At 42.7% G+C, this 20,431-nt stretch overlaps 1 long non-coding RNA gene across 1 annotated transcript; it reads left to right on the plus strand.

The window, feature by feature from the left end:
- The first annotated feature begins 1,038 nt into the window (after positions 1-1,038).
- Positions 1,039-18,863, plus strand: LOC310880255. Its single transcript, XR_014571574.1, has 3 exons — positions 1,039-1,604; positions 16,102-16,217; positions 18,473-18,863. It is a non-coding gene; the product is annotated as an uncharacterized lncRNA (long non-coding RNA).
- Positions 18,864-20,431: the final 1,568 nt, after the last annotated feature.

Here is a 20,431-nt window from a genome sequence, read left to right on the forward strand (position 1 = left end):
CACTCAGTATTTTCAGACCATTCCAGAGTTGCTGAGGTTGTACCTGAACTCACTGATGTTATTAATAGGGGTGGCAGTGATAACAAGTTGCTTTGATGCCTTATTTCCCAGTGGGGTTCTGTCCTGCACAGTGTCTGTATTTTTCCAGCCTTGACTTGTCTTTTTGCCCCTCTGGCGTTTGTGACAGTCTTCACTGTAAACACCTTGGGGAAATAATGATCATTTTCGTCGCTGGCACTTGGAGCTGCCCACTTTGTCTGTCAGCCTTCCTAAGGGTCCTCGTGGCCCGTCATGTCCCCTCAAATGGCTCCAAACAAGAGCAGCACACCTGGCTAACCTTCAGTAATACAGGAGAGGAAAGCCAGCATCCGAGGATCTCTTCTGTCAGCCGGTGTGCTGGGCACTGCTGCGTAATAGCAGGAGGTGGGAGGGGAATAAAGAACAAGAAAGCAAATGATTGATTTAGAGAGATGACTGTCTGCTGTCAGAAGCCCATCACCACAGAGCAGGTACAGGGTGATGAAAGCAGCCTTTAGGACCGCTCAGTCACCCTCTCTTCGTTCCCCCCGCTTGGAGGGCAGGGGCAATAGGGTGCATGGCTGTGCAATCAGCCTCTCATGGGATTCACAGCTAGTTGCACTTCAGCACGAGAAATGAAGGTGGAATGCCTCCATATTTGCTCATATTTTACAACAGACTAGAAAAACCCCACCCTAGACAATTACCGGTCTCTCCACCTATTCTCCCACTCTCCTTTGTTCCTGCACAGAACTTGTCAGCCTTCCATCCGTAAGAGACGAACTGCAGGCAGGGAGGAGGGGTGAGGGAAGGCTGGGGGCTGGAGCCATTTAAGCTGTCACCAACTCTATCAGTGCATTTAAATCACTGACACAGAATTACAATGCCACATATTGCAGTTCAAAAACAACCAGCCCCATAATTCCCACCAGTGTAGCGTCCTTCCTCCAAGATAATGCGTTTTCTAACTTTATAGTCTATTGGTATACAAAGAGCAGGCAGACTCGTGGTTTGGATAGTGTAGCAAGGATCTGTACATGGAACTTTTTTCCGCTGCTGGGTAAATCAAATTCAAACAGCACAAGTCATTTATGCTCTCCTCTTTCTTTCTATTTAAATGGTTACTGCTGGTAAGCACCATAATAGTTAAGGATCTGTCAGCAATTCCAATACAAAGAAGAGCAATCACATCTTTAAGCAGACTCCCAGTGATGGGCTATAGACTATCAAAGTTAAATAGATTCTTAAAATCCTAGCCGTTAGGGCTGGGAAATCTTTCAGCACTAATAGTGCATGACTGTTCCCAGCAGTGAAGCCATCAGGATAAGTGGCTTAGCCGGTGCTTCTCATCCTGCCCTTGTGGCCACCCCCTTCAGGTCAGGTGTCCCCGCACCCAGCCGCCCCAGTTTTAAAACTTGTCCCCTCAAGGCACCTTCAGGCAGAGAGAAGGCCCTGCTCTTTTGGGGCCATGGTCCTGGCGGGGCGGGCTGATGCTGGCCTGTCTGTCTCAATGCTTAGTTCTGCAGTTTTTGCCCTGCCAGTGCTCTGGCTGTGCCTGCCATCACAGCGGCCGACCCTCAGAGAAGGTAAGGGACTGTGGTTAGTGCCGGCTGGTAGAGGCCTCCTTTAACTGTGATTTATGGAGTAATTGCCTGTCTGCAGCACATGGATACACCGTTGCCCATGCCTTTGTTCCCCTTGGTTCCTCTTGAATGCACTATATACTAACCATTATCCTCTCTCCCTGGGTTGCCCTTCTCAGAGATACATTCTTCCATTCCCTGAGAGCCACATCAAAGCCAGTAGCTCTGAATTTTTCCATCGATTGTTCTGCACCTTTTCTGGATTTTCTGCAGTTTATTTACAACTCCCTTGTGTTACCTAACGCGACTTCTGTATGTGCTTGGTAGTGGTTCTTCTCTGACGGTCCGCAGCAAATGGTCAGGGAATAACAGTAAACAGGGCGCGTGCAGAGTGACCTTTCTCTTGGTATATTTGCCCAGCTCTCGGACGTTTGTGGTGAGAGGACTTCTTGAGACAGAGTTTGGGCTGGGAACAGTAAGGCTGGAGAAAGCGTCTTGCTCATCTGCGTTGCTTGACAGCCACTTCCAAGGCGGGACAGAGACATTTTTTTCCTGATAATCATTTGACAAGATGCTGTAGGAGGACAGTGTGTTCTGATCTGTAAAACTGTTTTCTCTATAAATTCCTGTGCGAATATAAAAAGGAAAATCCAAGAAGACGCTTGATTTTAGATCATATTCTATTTGATTAAAAAAGGGAGACAAAGTGAATAGACTTTATCTTCTTAGTGGGACACTGATTAAAAAGCATGGCATTTCCCTGCTAGTTTTGGAGAATTGCAAATGAAGATTCAAAGACTTTGGTTTCATGGAGAAAAAAATATTTGCATCAAGAGAGTCCGGAGCGTGTAAGCAGAAACTACACCCAAATTTGGTACAGCCCCATTTTGAGACAAGTTGACTTAGTAAACGAGTGGAGAAAAATAAGATATTCGAGTTGTTTCAGCTTGTCATTATAATTCCCTTTCTGAGGACTGCTGCTACCACAGCACAGCTGGCTGAAAGGAACGTGTGAGCATTGCTTCAGTGCAAAGTCCAGCAGTTTTGCCTAAGAGCAGCCTGAAGTGTACAGAGCTGTTGGCTTTGCTCTAAAATACGCTAAGCAGCTCTCACAACTCATCCCACCAGTTCTGCTACAGACAAGAAAAGTCTTTGACTTGTGTAAGCGCTGCTCTGCAACAACTAAAACACCAGCGTGTTATCAGCATTAATTTTCTCCTAAATCCAAGACATGGCACATACCAGACACTATGAAGAAAATTAACTCTATCCCAGCTGAAACCAGGACAGTACGTGTAAACCACCCTCATGCTGTGCCCTGATGTTCCTTTTGGTCTCATCTTTTAAAAGAGTCCCACCATTGGTACTCTTCATTCCACAACTGGTTGAATAACTGTCGCTGCAGCAGCAGATTGACTATCTCTGTCCTAGTGGAAAGTAAGGAATCAGATTGCTTCCTCCACTTTCCCCCTATACTCCTTTACTTCTGGCTGCTTTGCATATTGCATTTTACTTGACAGGTGCCACATTCTGGTCAGTTTCATTTAGGGTAGGTAACTGTCCTCCAACAAAGTTGTTGGAAGTATGGAAAGAGTTTAAGAGAGAGCAATTCAGAACGGAATGTATCGCTGCCGTAACGTACCCAGATTCCTCTCACCAAAACTGAAAGCTCAGCCCTCCCATCCTCTGCAACAGCGCTGAGACACAGTAACGGCCTTGCACACATACCTGTATGTTTTAGGGATGTCTCAGCACATGAGTTTGAAGTTCTGTGTGCCGTTCATCCACGTCTTAGGACAGATTCCTCTGGGTTCCTCTCACTTCCACAAAAGGTCACAGTGCTTGTCGTTTATTTGATTCCTGCAGAATCACCTCAAACCAAAGTACATCTAACCTGATTTCTCTGCTTTTGTTTTCTTTAAGTCAAAGGTGTTTTGTGGCACTGATCTCCTGAGTGTGGAAATACAGCAGGAAGTACACTTGATATCACCACACTGCTGGGCATAACGATTACTCAGCAGACTGTGAGACATGAGTTTAGTCATCTCGCATCAGTTCCTAGCAAGGCAGGGCCTCAGGGAAGTCATCACACGGCTGGTCTTTGTCACAGAACAGTGCTGGAAGTGGCCTCGCACACCCAGAGGTATCCTGGCTGAGCACAAATGACACACAGAAACGCAGTACGGGCTAGGCTGCGCCCAGCTGGGGAATCTTCATTTCTCATGGTGCCTTTCCCAAGGGGTGGTTAGACTTTAAGTAGCCATGTCCTTCTGAGCAAAGAGAAGCATAGATTTTCCTAATTCTATTCACCTTTAAAATACTAAGCTGCATGTGTTTGTGGGAACAGGTATTCACTGTTCCTTGAGCAGGATTGTAATTCTTCTGTAGAACATGAGAGCCATGATTAGGAAGCCAGGATTGCTCTGTTCACAGGAATCCTGCCATTGTCTTTGATTGCATGGTATTAACTGTAAATTATACCCTTTTGGAGACCGCATGTAAAAATAAAATAAAAAAAATTGTCAAAAGACAGAGAAAATATTGATTCCGGAGGTAGCGGAAACTATGGCTTGGTTAAATTAGAACCTTAAAAAATAATAACAAATGAGCCTTTGTGAGGGTGAAATAGGGACTAGGAGAAGAGGGCTGTGATTCTTCTCATAGGCTCATGCAAATTTTAAGTAGCACCATTGCAGGCAATGAAATGTCACCAGTTTAAGTAAGAATCCGGCTCAAGTTATCAGTACAGGGTAACAGGATTATTATTAAGGTGCTGGTAAACTGGATTCCTCTTTAATTGAAAGCATAATATATAAATAAAAATGGAAAAATAACAGCTAAAACCTTAGACTGCTGTTAAGACCTCTCAGATTTCATATGCCATTTCAACCTACTAGTGACACAAGCTTCCATGTCAGCTTGTTCTCAGGAGTCAGCTCTGTCTGTTCTACGCTGATGACAGATACCATTGCAATCAGCCACCCTACAATTTAACTGGTAAACTGGAATTGCAACTGGACTTTGTCTCACTCCAGTCTCTGGAGGCCTCCCTGTGGAAGCTTTGGAGGTGCAAAATGGTGGTAGAATTATAATCACTAAAACTCTTTAAGCTTGAGGCTGCTGAAAGCTGAGGGTAGATAGCCTGGAGAGATAATGGGCTTGCAGAAAAAGCAAAGCATAGAACAGATGGCTTTTTTTCATGGATTCATAGATTTTAAAGCCAGAAGTGTCTATTAGATCACCAAGTCTGGCTTGTTGCATGGCATAGGACAGAGAATTTCACCCAGAAATTCCTGTTTCAAGCCCATAACTTCTGGCTGAGCTAAAGTGTGTATCTTTAGAGCACACATGCTGTGGATGCAATTCAGACCTAACAATTCTATGAATCTATTTATCTTTACCAGTTATGGGATATGTGCCTGGCTGTCCCAGCCTTGCCTGTTAAAGAGGCTAAATGAAGGTCACTGGGCAAAGACTGAAAAGGAAAAGGAAAAGAGCTTAGCAAAGCTTTGAACAAATATCCAGGACAATGGCTGCAATTTAATACCTATTGGTGGACTGCTTTATCTACTGCGTGGTGCACTGAATGAACACAATGTACGTTCAGTAGGCTTCTACTCCCTCATCCCTGGCAGAGTTTGGTTTTCTTGTAAGCTCAGCACACAAACACGACCCGAAACCTACACTTTCTCTCCCGAATTTCTCTGTTCTTAAGAGTTCACCCCTAAGATTCCCACAGTCCTAGATCTTTGACCAAATCAACCATTTTTTGCACCCTTACAAAGTAGTCTGGAAGCCCTTTTTCCACCCAGACCAACTCACTTCAGCTCTGCAGTGATTACTCAGAATTCTTATGCGGAGTTCTAGCAGGAGAGCATTTCTTTCTTCTGTGCAGCATCTGCCACCACTTCAGTCCAAGGCAGATTGGCACTTGCATCCTCTTGCCTTGCAAATCCATGAGTAAATCTGTATATCTGCTACTGTCCTTTGTGCCCCAAGCACGTATTTATTGCATGAAGATTATTTTCTTTTTACCTTTCTGAGTCTTACTGTACCAGTACAAAGCCTGGATTAGCTATCCTATTATCCTGATTTTTTCCCATCCATGTCTTCTTAGCTGCCTGATTATTGTGTTGATATTTCAGGAAAGGGACACTACAGAGATCATAACAGGGGGAAAATGCAGTGGCTTCTGAGGTGGTAACCAAAGGATTTTAAGTAGATTTTTATGACATATTATTTGCATTTTGAAGAAATGGATTTCATGACCTAGGAAATCCATATGTTGTTCATATCACCCTTTTCTCTCTCTCTCTGTCCCCTCTCTCTTTTTTTTTTTTTTTTCGTGGGGAGAAATAGGCCACAGATCTTTGCAGACTTCCTCTCCTCTGTTTCAGTGATGTTCACTGCTTTTCCAGAGCCTAACTCACTGGAAATCATTATGTATCGATGTAAGACAGACCAGACTGGGGCTTCCTTTAGCACTTTATCCCAATACTCCTTGAAAAGCAAGAGGGTCTCTGTAGACTGGGGGAGCAAGGCTGTGAGATTATCTGGTCCAGGGGATAAAAGCCAGCCTGTTATCTCACTTCTCGTCACAGGCATAAAAACCATTTTTTTATGTGACAGTTTAGCCAAATCACCTCACTATCAGCAGTTATCTCCTGTATGTTTCTGTTAATAGGTATTCTCATGGAAAGGTTATGATAAAAGAGCTGGGAAGGAAGTGAAGGAGTTACAGTGGGTGGTGAGAAAGAAGGAAGCACAAGTAACCTGAGCATGACACATTCTCATGAAGCCTGTCTTTTATTTCCTATGTTTAGAGAAAACAGTTCTCAGTTTATGGCTTTTGTTCAATCAGAGAGAAAATGAACTATAAAAGCAGAGACAGGAAGGAGTTAAACAATTTCCAATTCAGTGTGTTACAATTTGCTTTAGTAATAATAATAAAAAAAAGAACAATACTGCGAAACATAATTTTTAAAATGAAGACTACTAAATCAATAGGCACTACATGACTAATCATTTTCTATTTTCTTAGTGGAGGAAGGTAGAGCTGTGATCAGAAATCAAAAGCACAGGTCTCCAGCTTCTCCGCAATTCTGACAAATTCTGCTTTACTGTAATCCACAAGAAAGGAGATTTTCACATGAGCATAAACTAATGCTGGTAAATGGCATTAGAATCGCTGCCCACTAGCATCATCTCATTTTGTGGAAAGATAATGAAATCCATTTGATGCTAGATGAGTTAATTCCCAAAATACCCACATTTGTTGGCAACTGAGTGTTTCAGCCTGAGACACAGAGGTCAGGGGTGATTTCATCACTTACACAATCTTCAGTTGTGGTGGGACTTCGCATAATAGCTACTTAAGCATGTGTTTGACTTGAAGCATGTGAATACTCCTGTCAGCTTCAGTGAGGCTGCAGGCTCTGTAAAAAAGACAGGTGCTTCAGTGCTTCTTGAACCTGCCACTCCAGTAGTAATTTGGAAAATCCTATTTGTACAAATAGTTCTCAAAGTAGCAAACAAAGGTGAGCAAATACTCTCTCTAGACATTGAATGTCCCAGAAGCACACAGCATTGGTAGAAGATGGGAAGAAGGCACTCAAGAATGAGATTTTATTGTGCATTGCTGTTCCTCAAATCACTCAGAAAATTTCAACCCAGATTTCACATCTACCCAGGGCCTTCATAGCCCTCTGGCACTTAACTGCCCCTTTGCTCTTAATGGGTTTGATAGTAGATGTCTTTGATACTGTACCTTCTTAGAAATAAATGAAAGTGTGCTGGCTAATGGTGGTAGCATTTTTCTGTGCAGTTTCTTACACCCTAAAGGTCTCAGCACAGCTTTCATAGTCGAATGCATCCTAGTACCAGGTAGAGTGCAATAGCTGTTTGTCAGGACAAAGCAACCGACCCAAAAGTTTTCACCATTTAACAGTTTTACCATTGCATCCTGCCCGCTCACCCAGCCCATTTGGCATGTGGACAGTGTCGTGCACAGAGCGGGGGGCGTTATGCACGACTGGCTCATTGCTGATGGGGCCTGGGGAAGGAAGGGACGAATGCATCCAGGAAATTGTCACTAAGCATAGTGTCCATCGTGCTGAGGATTTTCTATGCCGATTCCTGCTACTGTTCCGTGTTGGACAAGGTAAATGCCATTCACATCTGAAATCTCTGTGTTCCCAGCTGGCTCCACTTGCACAGCTCCTGTCTTGTTGTACGCTCAGGGTTCTGGTTCCCCAGTAACAGGGCAATGTGGATGCTTCTCTCTCTCTTCCAACAGGGAGACATTCTGACCTGCATTTAAAATGCAGCACCGCTTGGTAACATGCCTCCAAGTAGACAACCTGAAGAGTGCAGAATATTAACTACTAAGCAATCAGGTAACATTTAAATAAACACACATTTTTTGCGTGTGAGCAGCTACAATTACTCGCATAAAAACCACAGAGAAGAAAGGAAACAGATACACTTCCAGTAACTAGCCTCCTGGAGCAGAAAGCAGCCAATCCATCTGCTTGAGCTGAAGCGTTTGCATGAGCTTGGCCTTCCCCACAGAGGGGATGGCTCAGCAGAGTGGTGAGCATGCAGAAGCTTGAAATGCCCATTTGGAAAACAGCCTCTGAAAAAGAGGCTGCTTTCCAAACGGGCATTTTGAAGACTTCACTGAGGAGGAAACAGCCCTTCCCAGTGATGCTCAGTGTTGTTGTGGGGCTCACAGATGAGGAAGGGTTAGAGTCAGTCATAAATAACATGCAGATCTTTTCCTCTGTAAACATTAGAGCATCTTACGTGGTATGGGGAACAGACTTTGTCCCCGTTATGCCAATACAGAGAATGAGGCAGGGAACATAACTTCTCCAAGGGAGCAAAACCAGTTATTGTCTCTCCTGCATGCCTGTGACTAGTCTTCATGTGCTCCCATGAGCTCTTGTGTGCTGCAGTCCACAGTCCCCTGTGCTTTTCCAGCACAGTTTTTGAAAGGTCCATAGTGTAAAACATATCACTGAAAAGATACAGCTTAGTTTTTTTAAAGAGGTTTATTTTTAACATGGTCCAGTTTACAACATGGCTCCCAGAATGACAACATGCTGAAATGCTCTGTTGGACATGTACAAGAGAGTGACTTGCAGCACGTAACATTCTGGTACAGGAACTGCTTAAGCTGTGTTCTCTGCCAAAGTCTATGTAAGAGGAAAACTGCACCCGGCAAACCGAGCAGTAGTAACTGCGAGTGATGTTATCTAAGCAGATCAAAACCCACTGTTGCTTCTGAACAGTGATGGATAAATTGACATAAACAAAAGGAGTTTTCATTCGGCAGAAAGTTCTTGGGTACCTTTTCTAGCACATACTCAGATACCCACTGAAAATTACTGGGCAATATGCAAGAACAAACACACTGGTTTAGCAAAATTCCTTTTGCAGTCGAGCCTGTGTTTTGAAGGTTCCTGTTTTAGTATACAAGTGTTTGTGGGAGATTAGTACTTATTAACTAATAACCTTTGATTATATTTACTCCCACAGCTGATTTTCTCAGGTGTTTGTCACATAAAAGCAGAAATAAGCTTCAGTGACACAGATTGTTCATGGTTCAGTCTGCAGAGTTTTGTAATTTCTTGGCAACTAAGTGATGGATTACTATTTTCTGTAAAAATCTCTTTCCTGAAAGGTCTTTCATGCAAGGACTCTGGGGTAATTAGAAAAATAATAACCTTGCAATACCCTCTTGATCTGTTTTTAATGAAATGAAGTGTGGGGAGGGTAGGTGCTTTGTCCATAGTCAAATAGTGAGTAAGTAGCAGAAGTGAAAATAGAGCCCAGGAGTCCTAGTTTCTACTCCTTCCCTCTAACAAGCAGTCAACTTCCAGTGCCCGCTTGGTTATTGGATGCTTAAAGGCTGTCGTCTGTCTTTTTTTTTTTTAATACAGAACAGAAAAAAAAAAAACTAACAACATATCGTATGGGGAAATCTTGCACTGGTACAAGCTTGATCAGATTAATTAGCAGACTTGTGCTGGGTCCTCAGTTAGTTTTCTGTGACTCAATCGTGATTTATTGAGCACATCCCAGACATTCATAAATGACGCCTTTAAAACAGATTTGTGAAGTATCACCTCCATTCTGAAGACAGGGAAATATAAGCACAGAGTGGATGAGGTTGGATGAAGTTACTTATCCAAATTCATAGAGGGAATCTTGGACACACCTGTGAATTATACTAACAAATTTTGTTTTTCCTCAGAAAAGTCTCGTCTCAGTTAGACTGCATTGTTTCTAGAATTAAGAATGAGCATTCCCGGCTGGGCAGTAAATCCCAAATGGGGGTTCTGGACAGTGGACTGAGTAGTTTCCAGGACCTCAGCCTTGAATTCAGAAGATTCAAGTTTCTAAAACTATAGTATAAACCTAACAAATGCCAAAGGCTGCCAATCTGACACCAGTCTTCACAAGTCAGTGGAGGTGCCGTGCCACTGCAAAATTGTGCTGTCCATGTGCGTCAGAATATATGAGGAAGGAAAGGTAATATGGGAACAGAAAATGTTGCACCAACACACCTAAGTTTCTAGAGAAGCTAGTGAGATCAGAGTGACTGTTCTAGAGAAGATTGTAATAGTCGCCCTTGTAGAAGGGCAGGAAGTTCTGTGCAACAGGATGTGCAACCATGTAATTGCCTTTGGCTTAGCTGCAGGGGTTTGCCTTTAAAAAGGGGCTGGGGGAATTCTGTAGCTCTTGAAAGACAGCACTAGATCTCCATTCTTACCTTTCATTTCTAAATCCTCTAAACCCCTGTTTTTTTTATTTCCTGGGCTATAACTATAAGCTGCCTGAATTGCTGGTTTTCAATCCAATTTCCACTAGTCCTGTCACAAAATCTGATAGACAAAATACCCTTTTCTCAGTAGAGTTGGCACCAGGTTGAAAGCAGTGAAGACTGAAGTCCTGCCTGTGTGCTTTGAGGTGGCATTCCTCAGGTAATGTCACTGCAAGCTCTCCAAACTTCGCTGCACCACCTTGTCTCACTGTCCTAGAGGAGTCACCCCTAGGATTCACTCTTTGTGGTCCATTTGCAGTAACATTCCCTGGTCAGGTCATCACCTGAGGAGAATGAAACCAGAACCCCTGGTTTAAAAATGAAAGAGTTGGTTGGAATCAAAGACCAGTTAATGTACTAACAGACTCATGTTCTTGTACAGGACCCGACTTCAATGCCTTTCACAGAATATTTAATGTATGTTTAATGGAAAGATCTGTCTGTCAGTTCTTTGAATCATAAACCAGGTACAGTAATTACAGAGTCATGCTGGTCAGTGTTGATTTTCTACCAAATAGTAAAGACTCTTCATCCCATTCCCAATTCCATGTCATCTGTCTCTAATTAGATCAAACGTGGGTAACTTTGCTTCTTTTCTGGAGGGAAAACCATGTCTTCACAGATAGCTTGATGCCATCTGTCAAAGGCAAATGAGAATGTCCATCTTTACATTTGTGAGTGAAATTGTATTCAGGATGTTGGAGAGACATGTAATGTTACTGGGCAATGAAGTGAAGAGACTGTTATGATACCTCCGTATATTAAGATCCTTGTGGCTGAAACAGGGAGGAGCAACACTGCTCTAGGCTGAGCAAAAATGCTTTCTTATGTCACCATCGTGGCATGCAGCAGCTCCTATGCATAGCCTTGTCTCTGCCTGTTACAGGCACATGCAGGCGTGTGCACAGTCACACAGTCATACACAAACATTGTGACACAGCAAAAACTGTCTGCAAGAAGAGAGAGCTAAAAAAGGCTGATAGAATGATAACACCATCCAAACTTCCTGCCAGGGTGTGCCGTGGGTGGCAGAATAAATCTACTGCTCTCTGGGAACAGCTGCCTGCTGGAAAGAGCCAGGCGGTGTCTTAGCTTTGCATTGCATTTTATTAGCAAAGGGTTTCTGGACAGTGGTGTTTCTCACTAGACCGATCAGTGTGATAGATCAGCCATTCCAGGGCTGGAGGCAGAGGAGTTGCAGAACAGTTCCTTGCTCGTGGAGACTTGGCAGAAGAGGAAGCAGCTAAGGGATACGCTTTAGCTGTAGGAGGAAGAAGGACGGGGAGATGCATCCCAGTTAGTTCATGAGGAACATTAGTTGCTCACAGGAAAAGGAATGTTCTCTGGAAAACAGTTCTTCATTATTTTATGTGTTGCAGCTCCAGGGAAAAGGGAAGGACCACTCTGCTGTTCATTTGCCAGGGTGTCTAAGCCTGTGCTTGTTAATACAGAGAAGTTGATCGCATCCTTTTGGTATATTCAGACCAGAGCTGGCAGTTGCATGGGCTGTCTGCCCAGACAAACCTTGTTTCTCCACTGCCCAGAGCCTCGCCATTTCCACCTTACAAAACCTGTGTCTGCTTTGGCCGTAACAAGGCCATCCTCACTCATGCCTAAATCTGTTACCACTCTGACTGAGCAGCACGTCTTGCTTGCAGCTCTGGATATGTTGCCTAATAACCAGCTACACATAATGGTCTGTCACCTAACAAAATGAACTTCTGACTACAAACAAACAAGCAAGCAAACAGGAATTTACTTTGCTCATAGAAATCCGCACTTATATGGGGAAAGTCTAATGACGTTTGAAGGGCCAGAGGACTGAGCATTTATCAGAGGGCTCGCTCTGCCCCAGTCCTACAAAGCAGCTCAGCAGAGCCCAGCATTCTGCAGGAACCTCACAAGGATTGCAAGTATCAATCAGCCCGTGCTGGCCCATGGATAAGGCTGAGTCAAGCTCTGACAATCACTTTCACAGGGATTTTACCTCAGTAGAGTGGGTTAAGAGTACCTTGTGCAAAGGTCTCCCAGTCCAAATGGCATATAGGAAAAGAAGAGCCATCTACAAACACTGCGCCATCCAGATTTTCTGAGCTTTCTATTTGTTATGAGCATTTCCATGTCATTTCAGTTAACTTCATAAAAATTAAAATATTTACAAAAATAATATCAAAAATCATTATCAAGTATTCTCTGCACTGAGAATATGTTTCAGTAAACAAAATACTTGATAACTCTCTGCATCACTGTTTCTTTACTAAACGTGGTATTCAGCAAGTAAAAGTTCAGATGTGTTTCGAGACAAAAAGTGGTAGAAAAATATTGACAAAAATGTCATGGGTTCCTGACAAAGAAGAAATGGGTCTATTTCAAACCGTGTGAAAAGGAAAGAGAGTTGAAATATCATTCAAGATGGGTTTATGTGCCTGAAAGCTTTTCTCATTTTTTTTTTCCCCAGCTATACTGATTGGTCTTTTAGAAGATATTAGCCTTATTGACATCCTTAGATAATCACAGCACAACATTGCTGCCACAATCTTCTCTCTAAATTTCAGCCAGTGTGATTGGAGTGCACCTGGCCGGAGGCTCTGAGCCGGTGCCACGTCCTGAGGCCGGCTGCCAGAGATTCGGAGCCCAGCCCTGCTTGCTCCGTAGCACTCCAGCGGTCCAGGGGCAGCTCTCTTCACGCCCTAAGGATTCTCAGCTTCCTCCGTCCTTCCCTCAGCTTCCTCGCACGCGCCGTGACCTTAGGTCTTGTGCTGTGGGGAAAGAGCCCAGATGGCCTCTGTGAGGAGCATGTGAAACGGGCAGGATGGCTTTTCTGGGGAGAGGCCTTCCTCCTCCTGCTCTCCCTCCTTCCCTGTGTGCTGTGGCTGAGGACGCTCAGTCCCATCAGACATTTATTTGGGTAAAGGCCGCCTCTGGTGCACAGTGCTCTGTGCTCTGGGTGCCCTGTGCGTGAGGACTTGATGTCTTCCTTACGGTGTGGTGGGCCTTTAACGACGTTAGCATTTCTTGTGACCCTTAGAGTAAAACCTGGTTGATAACCAGATTTTATACAAAGCGATGCTAATTCCTGTTTAATTTTCTCCCTTTTATTACTAATCATATCACTGCAAAATGTAGTTTACAGCAATATAAATAGGATCCATTGCTGGAGGGAATTGTGCAGCTTCTGTCAATTTTTCAGCACCCAAATGTGAAACAGAAGCAATTAAACTCTGAGGGGAAAAAAGTAACAGTGTGGAACACATCAGAAATCGGGTCATGAATTCACACAGATGGGAAAGCCAGGAAGCAGTGGGAAAGCAGGATTTTGATTGACTCACCGTCAACAGTAAATGAGCCATTGGCAGTTTACTGTCAATTTTTTGCCTTTTAATCTGCAAGTTCCAGAGGTGATGGCAGCCTCCCCGACCCACTGCTTGGGGATGGGAGGGGAGGGAAAGTGGGGCAGCAAGAGCCACGGCTGGAGTTCGGGTGAGAACAGGGGATGGGGTCAGCATCACAGAGGGAGGAAGGCGATTTTATTGTTCCCTAAATATGATGTGTGGAGCTAAATTTAAACAATATCCAGGCAATACAGTCGTGGGTGTTAAAAATATGACACCCAGAAGGGATCATGAGGTCTCTGCAGATTAAATAATAATAGCGTTGTGGTAGTAATTAGAGGCATTGACCAGATCCAAACCCCACTGTGGGAATTGCTATACAAATATAGCTAAGGATAATTATGGCTCCAAATGGTTTATAAAGCAAAGGGGAGAGAGGAAGGAGCAGAAGCCTCCCAGCTGAAGGAAGGAGCAATGGGACCCTCACAGGGCTTCAGCATCATTTGGGAACATGCATGGCACAGCCGGTGCACTTCTGTTTGCCCTAAGAGAGCATCCGCTGAAGAGGCTGTGAGGAAAAGGGAAGTGATGAGCAAATCACTCCTCTCCTGTGGCAATCCAGTTTTCTCCACTGGAAATCCACGACAGGGGCACAAGCCTACGGGGCACACCAGAGTCGGACCCACCACGAGCTGCCAGAAACCTATCATCTGCCTTGCTTGCTAGGATGTGCCTGGGGTCTGGCCCAGGCTCAGAGGGACTTGTGGGATTTTCACACCACACAAGAAACTACGAGACTTGGCAAACCATGGGAGGTTAGCATGCAGAAGCTCAGTATATATTTTCTTTTCAAGCAGCAGCACAGCACTTCTGAGAATGAAAGAATCATTTATAAAAGTAACCTTGCAGCAAAGCTTCAAGGGGGAGTTATACATGCCAGCAAATTTTCACTGTTTATTCATTCTAGACATACTTATAGACTAATTCTCCTCTTACTCTGATTTTATATCAATTATTCGCCATTGATTGAGTGGAGTTAATTTAAATTTACAGCAGCGTAAGTGAGGAAAAGCAGCTCATAATCAGTAGCAAGTTGATTCTGCCACCTTTACTCACCATGAATAGTACCTTACTCATTGAATAATCCTATAAATTCCTCTTGGGGTTTCTTGCAGAATGGGATAATATGTGATCTCAGTAAGGATGGTGAATACTTTTCATACTTTTCAAATCAATTACTCCAGTGGACTGGACTTGGTGATATAGCACCAGATTCTATGTGTACACCCAAAATTGTAGAGAAAAATGACCTGGTATTATTGTGTGTTCTGTAAAAAAATAGCAAGGCCACACCATGATTTATACCCTTGAGTCACAAAGAATTCAAACTTAATCTGAGAGCCCCAGATGTTCAGCTGTACATTCTTAATAATTTTCTTATGTGTATATTTTAGTGACATTGCTGCGTACTGTGTGGTTTGGGGGTTGGGACAGGTGTGATGTAAGAAAGGAGCAAAAAAGCTGTCACAGCACTATTTGGACAGACACCATTGGAACACTCTTTCCCATGAGAGACAATCACTTCTTTCAGTTGCTTATTTTGTTGTACTTCTGAAGTGACTTCTTGATTGCCTTTTACTGGTAGATAATGAACATGAAATGGCATTACACCAGGGTAGACTCCTCTAAAAATTTTGTCACTAAGAAACTACGTTGACTATTGCAGTCCTTGTGCAGCCTATATGTGTGCAGAAGGGATTTGTTTAATCAGGACTTGCCTTGCTAAGTGTGGCCTAGACATATTCCGGACTATGATAAAAAATTAAAGAGATTAAACTTGGCGAGCACAAGAGGGTGACTTAATTTAAAAGATTTCTATTTTTTTTTAAACCTGAAACAGTCATTTATAACACTGTCAAAGATGAACTCAGGATGCCTCAGTGGTGGCTCTGCATTCCCATTTTAGCACAGCTGTTAAATCAAAGCTCAGAAACTTAAGAAATAACTATTTTAAATGATATGTTTTATTTTTCATACCAAAAACAATTGAATCTTGTTATCACTCAGAAGGCATAGATAAAGTTATAAAATAATTAACTATATATTTATTAATCTTTTGAGAATTATTTATCTCGGAGACGAGCACTCAGCAAAAATTACATTAAATTTTTCTGCAGACAAAACAGAGGCTTAGAATGAAAGTCCTTCTGCAGGGTTATCTGCAGATCTATGCTAGGAGGTGGGATCCGTGCCTCTGCAGAGGAATGTTGAGCCAACCATTTTGCCAGGGGATAGGCCTGTGCCTAAAATTATGTGCTTTTCTTATTTTGCCAATTAAAAGGGACAGGAGAGGAAACAAAGATTAGGAACCATCAGAGAAGATATCAAGGACAAGCTCAAGAGCCATGCATTTCCTTAACTCCTTAGTCCTTAAGCAAGGCAGACTCCAAAAAGAAGGTACGTTGAAGTTGTAATGCACTGTGGATACATGCCCATGCACTTAAATATATTTTTGCTGTATTAAAGGAGCAAGCTCTTACTCGCATGTGCTTTGCCAGTTTTGCTGAAATGATTTGGGTCTAAGAGGTGCTTTCTAAGGAGGTGGAGAGGGAATCTCCTCCAGCGCAGATGGAAGGGGTGGCAGCCAAGCATAGTGCAGAAAGCGCCCCTGGCCCAGTCCTTGAGGGCAGAAAGGGGCCAAGATGCTGGCCAGGGTCTCGCAGCCTGCGCCTGGTCTGGATGTTGTGTGACAAACGGAAATTGCTTGTCTCTACCTGGCTGCATGCGTTTCCACTTGGTGGGTTTTATATTTACGTGGCTTCAATGGCGGAACACGCAAGTGTGGAAGTGCAGAAATTTTCAGGACATCAAAGTAACCGGGCTTTTTTTTTTTTTTTAAGAAATTTGCAATTCATTTTATGACAGCAAAAGTATACTCTTTCACCAAATGAAAGTCTGTCCATGAATAAGAGAGATGCAAAGATGTTTCACTAACTGAGATGGCTACATATCGATGAAACCACTGGTGCCTCATTCGTCTCCTGGTAATACTGATAACAGCACGTGTTTGGCACTGAGATGCAGAGTCAACCTTAATTTTGTACCAAATCCAGGTAGTCCTTGAAAATGGTAGGGCAATTTCTGTGTGTGCAAGCCAAAGCATGGGTTTTGTGTGTGGACAAGACAATGGATATGATCAACACATATATCCATACATGTTTGTGTGGTTTGTGGTGGGTAAGTTGAGAAAATGCAAATATGAATGTGTTTAGATTTGGAAGTACTGTAAATGCAGTGGATGCTGGGAACCTGACAGCAAACCAGGGGTTTCTGGCACTGCTATTGATCTGTTATATGATTTATTTGACCTTCTGCTTCGCTTCAATGCCACTCATTCTCCTGCCTACTTAGACTGTAAAACTTTCAGGAAAAAGGATTATTCCTAGCCTGGAGGATCTTTGATATTATTTGAATCTCTAGATGATTCTGTGATAACCATCATGGTAAAGAACACAGAAAATCTGTTTTAAATACATGGTGGTGGATATATGGGAGGGAAAAGCTATGGAAACACCAGAAGTAATGGCATAATCTTGCTATGGATACTTTAAAGATGGAAACTAAAAGAGTATGAGAGAAGGGTTGGGGAATGACTGTATATGTAACAGAGGCAAACAGTCTGACTGTATTTAAGGTGGTCCTTTTTAAAAGCAAGTTTATGAAAAGGTGTTTTTCTCTGGCTGTGGGCAGCAGTGGGAACTGGACTCAATGGCCAGTGAATTCCTGTCCTCTGTTCTTGTGTTCAGTGTACAGAGGGAAAGGACACAGAGTCAATGACTTGCATAATAGCATCCAGAATTATTTTTATGTAACTCTGTATTATTGCATTCTGCCTTAGTTGAGAATGAAGTAAATTGTCTGAAGCAATAAATAAAAGAAGCATTATAAATTTCATCAGGGAGAGCAGTTTGACAGAGACGAAGCAACTCCACCATGCAAAGAAAAATTGTGCTTCACTAACCAACCCCATTTTGATTTTCCTGTCTGCAAAAATGAGGCAAGGGGTAAACAAGTAACAAAATTTTCTGGTGTATTCAAAAAACCAAGGTGTAGGAAATGGAGGGGTCAGCATAAAATGCATAAACATAAGAAGAGTTTTCCAGAAGCAGGGAGCTGCTAGATTGCATAATCGAAACGATGTTAATCTGCGTTTCCTGGTGAGCTGCTGGCCGAGTGATCTGCAGAGTCCAAATCTGCAAAAAGAGATTCAGGGTTGAGAAGACCACAGATGATAAAAAGGAATGTTAAAGACGTGGAACCAAACAAATACATAAGCAGCCCAACAGTGGCTGAAATTTACCCAAAAATATGTTTCACAGTAGTGAATGATTAAAGTTACTACCAGATATTACTGTCTATAATGCTGTATGTAACACAACCTGTAAACCTGGATTATTATAAATTCAAATTCCATTGAGTAAGATCCATGTTGTGTATAATTGGTACATATGAGGTATAAATCTGTGTGTTTCAAAACATGGGGCAGACCTACTTATTGAAGGTGAAGAGTGCTTAGGTTATCTAGCTATATAACTCACCGTGGTTTCTAGGCACAAGAAAAGTTATTTCTTTATTATTAAAAAAAAAAAAAAGGACACTAATTTCTTCAGATCCATGGCTTCATTCAGAAGATACTTCTGCTTCGTTCACAGCTTCCTGTTCAGGACAATTTACCTGCTCTTCCCAGTTGATACTTCAGCCTGGTTCAGAGGCCTCCCTTCCCTTTTTTGTTGAGAACAATTCAGTTCCATTGACTTTTAAAGCCAGCATTTTATGTCTTCCTTCTCTTGACAGAAAACATAGTCATTTCAGAGCTGATTAACATTTTTCACAGAAATGTTTTCCCATCAGAAAATGTAGTTTCACCTAAACTGAAATTTTCAATGAGAAAATGTCACTTATGACAAAAATAAATAAATAAATAAAAAGGTTTTCCAGCTGGGAGAAACATAATAAAATATTTTGTTTGGGGTTGACACTTCAATGTAAAAATACTTTTTTTGTTGTTGCAAAATGTTGATTCAAAATTAAAAGTGCTATAACTGAATGACATGTTGGATCATTCTGTTTTGATACAAAATGTCTGGATCTTAACATCTATACTTTATCCCAGATTTTTGACTTTCTGTTCCAGTTTGAAATGAAGAATCATTTTGAAATTCCCCATGGAAGGAAAATTCTATTTTCTCCTCTGCCCTCACATTAGGGGAGAGATCATCACAAAACCGAAGGAGCAGGTAGGAGAGTTGGGCAGCCTCTGTTGTACATTCTGCTTTGTATGTCATGGCTGAGCTGCATGCATTTGGCCAAACTGCTTCTCCTGAGGGACCCCTAGTTGGTTGGGTGGTGGTTTTTTTCCTTAAAATAGATGCAGAACTCTTGACTATATCCCCAGCAGTGCTTTGGAAAATCCTTAAATCCTGCTTGTAAATTAGGAATAACAGTCCTTGCCTGTCTCACATGAGAGGGCTGTGAGTCTTAATTAATTGGTGTTTATAAAATTCTCTCAGATTCTTGAAAGGTGCTGCAGAAATCTAAAATTGTATTTACTGAAATGAATGATTCAGGTGACGTAGGTACAAACACTGAGCAAACCCAGCTGCTACTGTCAACAAGTGCAAATCAGTTGGGTTGAACATCGCCTCTAATCCTCTCTGCCATGTTCTGATCTCCCTTCCTTGGGTTCTTTTTCTCACCCCCATTTTTATGCATAAATGTAAAGCAGTACTTTTCAGTAGGCTGAACAGTAGTAGTAATTAAAAACATAGTTTCTTCTGCTGTTTATGATGCACAGAGTTCCACAGAAAGCTTCCCCAGTGTTTCAGTTGCAGCCAGATAATCGTGCCTCTCTCCCCTTGTTTTCTCTATCTGCACAGTTGACATCATCTCTAGCTCAGGCACATAGACATGGGGCTGCAAAAGTTGTGTGATCAGGATAGAAAATGTTGCAAACCAAAGTGGATAAGGAAGGAGGCTTTATCTAAGCTTTAGCCAAGACTCCGTCTTACATTGCCTGGCATTCAGACACTTCAGGTATATTTCCACAGAGAGTTGAAGTGCAGACCGTATCAACGGTGCAAGAGGAAGAAGACGGGCCAGGGTTCTCAACCACATCGCATGGCAGTTTCTTGTTCTCTCCTTTTCATGGTTCTTCAGGCCAGCAGCTTGCACTGGCACCAAGCCAGTCGTCTACTTGCCCATGTCAGGAGTGCTGCTCTGCTCCATGCTTGCATGGACATCAAAAAATAAAAGCATAAACATCAGTTGTATCAAATTCAGCAGGGTTTGAATGAAGTCTTTTGTTTTCAGTAATCCTCTTTTTTCCTCTTCTCCTTTCTGTCTCTCCTCCTCCATCTCCCTCAGCATCTCTCCCCCTTTCCACATTTGCATCTGGATTTTGTCATTCAATGGTCAAACATGGTTCTGCAGGCACCTGCCATTTAGCCGTACCAGCAAATATCAGTCCTCTCAAAACATCTCTGCCTCTCCCAGCTGAAAATGAACCTCTTGTCTTTCATATCCCTGGCTCTTTTAGGCTGCTGTTTTTCAGGTAAGCTTCTGTCTGCCTGCTGTTTAATCTGTTTATAGCTCTGTCTGATCCTCACCAGCTG

The sequence above is a fragment of the Anser anser genome (assembly GCF_964211835.1).
Source record: "Anser anser genome assembly, chromosome: 12".
Classification (NCBI taxonomy): Eukaryota; Metazoa; Chordata; class Aves; order Anseriformes; family Anatidae; genus Anser; species Anser anser.